The 4,865-nt window shown below is 36.4% G+C and overlaps 1 pseudogene across 1 annotated transcript; it reads left to right on the top strand.

The window, feature by feature from the left end:
- The first annotated feature begins 1,544 nt into the window (after window positions 1-1,544).
- Window positions 1,545-3,553, top strand: LOC149190089 (ran-binding protein 1 homolog c pseudogene; annotated as a pseudogene). The gene is made up of 3 exons (XR_016255620.1): window positions 1,545-1,977; window positions 3,100-3,251; window positions 3,411-3,553. The product of XR_016255620.1 is annotated as a ran-binding protein 1 homolog c pseudogene (transcript).
- Window positions 3,554-4,865: the final 1,312 nt, after the last annotated feature.

The raw sequence follows: 4,865 nt of genomic DNA, 5'->3' as shown, positions 1-4,865 counted from the left end.
AGCTGAATGTAGACTCACTTGAAATTTATAGTAAGCTAGTTGATAACTAATTGAAAATTTGACTTAAAGTTGATCCATATTAGTATATGGGCATCGAATGAGAACTTTGAACTGGGTTGCCAACTAATTCATCATAATATATGTAACCTGTCTCCAGACAAATAATTCTTTTTTAGAGAGAATCTACAGTTGTATTTAGCTCCCTATGGATGTGATGTAAATTGATTTCCTAGAAGTGGTTCTTTAACTCCACAATTTTTCTTTTCCAGGAGGATAAACTTATAACTTTACTGTCATTTTCTTTTGGCTCCATTACAATATTTGTATGTCAACAACATGGCACACTACAACCAAGAAGATGAACAATTACATCATTAAGAGTTACAAAACCATCTTGCCATCGAATAACCAACATTAATTAAACAACCATTTAACAAAATAATAGCAATTACACTATATATATATATATATATATATATCTATATATATATATATATATATATATATATATATATATAGATATATATATATATATATATATATATATATATATATATATAGATATATATAGATATATATAGATCACATTACACGTATAAATACCGCATTTCAATAGAAGTTAGATGAATTGCGCTAGTCCCAAAGTTTTGCTTTGACTTGATTTAAACTCTTCTTCACTTTGTGTTTTTTGTGTTATCCACTAGCATAGACCCATCTTAAATATAGATATAATATGAGCGGAGAGGGATCCAATTTCTTCATTGGCAATTATTTTTTATGAGAAAACATTATTTAAATGTTTTGTATTTTTTTTTTTTTAAATTTATTTTGGCCGACACTAGCAAAATTTCAACTTTGACGATGGACAAACATCGCTGTAACCATACTAGGCTGTAGAGTGAGCTTGGCATATTCATATTATTTTCATCCTCAACATTGAGGATTGTGTAAAGCTCAGTGGAAGATGCCCCTTGGAATGATGGACAAACATGGCTGTAACCATACTAGGCTGTAGAGTGAGCTTGGCATATTCATATTATTTTCATCCTCAACATCGAGGATTGTGTAAAGCTCAGTGGAAGATGCCCCTTAGAATAGTTTTGATGCCCCCAAAATGACTTCCATTCTCAACCCCTCCCCATGACATTTGAACTTAAGACCTCGTAACAACTAAACCCCATACAAACCAACTACCCTACAACTTATCATGGATCAACCACAACAATACTTATTATAATAATTTAAAACCAATATTTCTAATTACTTTTCCATATTTATCTCATTTACAAACCCTGAACCCCATCCCATTATTATTACAATAAACACAATAATATATCACCGAGGAAAGAGTTCAAAATTGCGAAAACAAAAAACGCACAACAACCTCTGGTCCCAACATGACAACATGAATGAAGTAGGCCTCTCATGTTGGAGATGATTTAGGGGTTATTCCATGGCCTTCTCTCCCTTTAAAACCCCCCAACCATCCCTGTAATAATTTATTATATTATCTTTAACGATGCTACTTTTACTCTCAATCTTTAACAGCTACCGGCCTTCCCTCTTCAAAACCCTTATATAGAGTGTTTTCTCTCCATCGACCTCAAAAACCCTTATATAGAGTGTTTTCTCTCCGTCGACCTCTTTGCCCTTTGCCTTCGAAGCATTTTTGCACAGTTAAATCCTTTGTCCAAAATCCTCGGGGTTTCGCATTCGTGTCTGATATTGGGCGAGTTTCTGGCATATTTTGGATCCATCGATTTCATTCGAGCCCTCCCTCTGTGCACTATATGGTATTGGGATGGCTGGAACTCAGGAGGATCCTGTTCTTACACGGGCAGTAGATGACGATTCGAGAGAGAACGAGGATGATGCCGGAAAGGAAGAGGACACTGGAGCTCAGGTTGCACCCATTGTTAAGCTTGAGGAGGTTACTGTCACCACGGGCGAAGAAGAGGAGCATGTCCTTCTTGACATGTAAATTTCTTAATCCATGGCTATTTCATGATTTTGTTTTCTCAGTTGAAAGTTGTTTTCATGGCCTCTTCGGTGGCCCTTTTCCTGTGCACATAAATGGGACCTTGACTATAAGGAAGATGCATTTGGGCAGTTATTTACTTCTAATTTTTCTCCTTTTTAGTAAGATCTGTTTTTATCGGGTTCTCGATGTTTTGTTCGCCTGTTGATGATGATCGGATTTGTCATTTCAATGGGGTGCTGAAGAAACTCTATGGTAGATGCATTTAGCGGGCTATGGTTTGTTTTATCGGGTAATTAGGGTTTTTCTTTTCTGTGTATTTTGTGAGTTTCTTGTTGTTTTGATGTCCCATTGATATTTTGATCAGCATTTTTTGATCTCATTATGGTCTGTAATAATTGTTTTCCTATGTTGATAGGCTGCCGATGAAGATTTTTTCGGGGATGCATTTGATGGTTTATTTGTTATCATTGGGGGTTTTGTATTTTGACGAGTCTTTTTATATTTTGTTGAACTATAGGCCATCCTTTTTTCAATGTCTTTGAAGAATCTATGATGGTTTCTCTGTTATTCTGGTTTAGTGGGGGGTGTGATGGTCATTTGTTATTGTTAAGCATACGGGGTTTCGTATTTTTTGGTTTTTGGATTAGCCATTGAATACTGAATTGGGCCTATTTGATAATCTGTCTTTCGGTTATTGGCATTAGGGTGATTTGTCTTTTTATGTTGTGAGGTGGTATGATTCAGGCATATGTCTGTTTTGGTCTTCTGTCAACTGTTTTCGTTGACTTTCTATGATGTTTTGAACAGGCTGTTGATCATTTCTGTACTTTATGGGGATGTATGGGATGAGCATTCTTTTGTTATTAAATAGTTGATGATTTGTATTCTTACATGTTTGATGTTATTATTGAGCTTTTTTGTGGGATCCTTTTCGGTAATGTTAAGGAATATCTCTTGTGTTTTAATAGGTCGTTGGTAATTTATCTTTGAATGCATTTGATATGGTGGGATATTGCGGACGTTACTTCTAATGGATGCCATGGGCTCTTAAAATGATCCTAATGCAGTTTCATTGTTTATTAATATTCCCATTCTTTTTTATATGTTTGACCCTGCAGGAAGGCGAAGCTGTACAGGTTTGACAAGGATGGGAATCAATGGAAGGAGCGTGGTGTAGGAACAGTAAAGTTTCTTAAGCACAAGGATACTACAAAGGTTCAGCTGGTCATGAGGCAATCCAAGACATTAAAAATATGTGCAAACCATTTAAGTCTGTAAATTTGTTTGTTTGTTTTTTTTTTGTGTAATTTCCCCCCTGAGATTGTAATAGCTTATCTTACGTCCAAGTTTTAAGAGGCTTTCTGTGCCGAGAATTTGTGTTGATCCTTATTATCTGGATTATATTGTTTTTTTTTTTTTTGCCTTGCAGTTCATTCCCCAATGTCACTTCAGGAGCATGCAGGTAGTGATAAAACTTGGGTCTGGCATGCAACTGATTTCTCAGATGGGGAACTGAAGGAAGAACTCTTCTGCATTCATCTTGGCTCTGTAGACAGTGAGCACTGTTCTTAGACTCTTCTAATCCTTGTTATGATCTTTTCTTTCTGTCTTGTATTTTTCTTTGATAAAATCAATGTTTGAGTACCTATATTCTTGGATCATTTCATTGAAGGGTTGATTTTGCATATGTTCTTAGGATGCTTTTGTGCAGATTATAGTGGGTTGGTAAGGGATCCCCCTCCCCAAACACCCTATCAGCATAGTTAAGACTTGAGTTTAGGGTGGCTTTAATTATCTCTGGTAATAGCAAATGATACGGAGGATTGTGCATAACCCACCCCCTTTTTGATTCCAATAAGCAGAGGTGGTCACTATGGTAATCCGATTTCAATTTGTAGTTAGAAAATGGGGTCACAACTTTCCATATTTTTTGTTTTGTTTTGTCTTTTTACATCAAACAATAGTATATTTATTAGAACCATAGTCAACTAAACAAACAGGAAACAATTTATTTGACAGGTGGAAGAAGTGATAGGCTTAGAGCAATTGAATTGTAGGCCATGCTTCTTGACAAATTGATGAACAGATGTCTCCTTACTTGAGATTTAGGTTGGCACCATGGCACCATCCTATCCATCATTATACACTAATCTTGTCATTATCTTCTTCACTGTGAATGACTGGCCTGTTCCCTGCAAATAGATCTGGGCATAGAGGAGCCAATCCAAGAACAGTAATCTCTAGCACAAGACAATATTAATGATCTAAATACCTAATCCTGAAGCTTGAGTTTGATTTTTCTCTACTGGTTCTGAATCTCTGATTGAGAATCTCCCACTTGTCATTATCAAACCTTCTCCTTCATCATTGGCATCAGCTGCACTGCTGAGGTACTTTGGTTGGTTGTCATTGGACTTGAGAGCTTGAAGTTTCAAATGATTATAGTAACAGACAGCCAGAAAAGCCAATCCACACCCACTCAAGTTTATGACTGTAACCTTTTCATTTATTACAGACAAAGATTATGTTATGAGCAGCCAGTCCTTGACAAGACCAGCAACATTCATAGTCAAGGCTGAAGTCTTTCCTATCAGAAGAAACACTGCAAGATTAAGAGCCAAGGCACAAGTAGAAATGTCATGTAATCCAAATCAAAGGAAGAGGCCCTGATTATCAGAAATGGGTATTCTACTAAGGCCCAGGGGGTGCTAAGAAAAACAAGGCAACAAGGAGCATCAAAGATGTGATGGGATTCAACTTAATCCCTTTTGATGTTCGTGGAATTTGTATGAGAACCAATTGGGTAGTCTCACATGCAACTGCACTTAACTGGAGAATCACCTCCCATGCATTCATCTTGGCCTCCCCATAAGCTGAAATAGTA

The sequence above is a fragment of the Pinus tabuliformis genome, chromosome 3_1 (assembly GCF_031772625.1).
Source record: "Pinus tabuliformis cultivar Carrire ecotype Pingquan chromosome 3_1, CPIR1, whole genome shotgun sequence".
Classification (NCBI taxonomy): domain Eukaryota; kingdom Viridiplantae; phylum Streptophyta; class Pinopsida; order Pinales; family Pinaceae; genus Pinus; species Pinus tabuliformis.
This window is presented reverse-complemented; position numbering and strand designations above follow the sequence as displayed.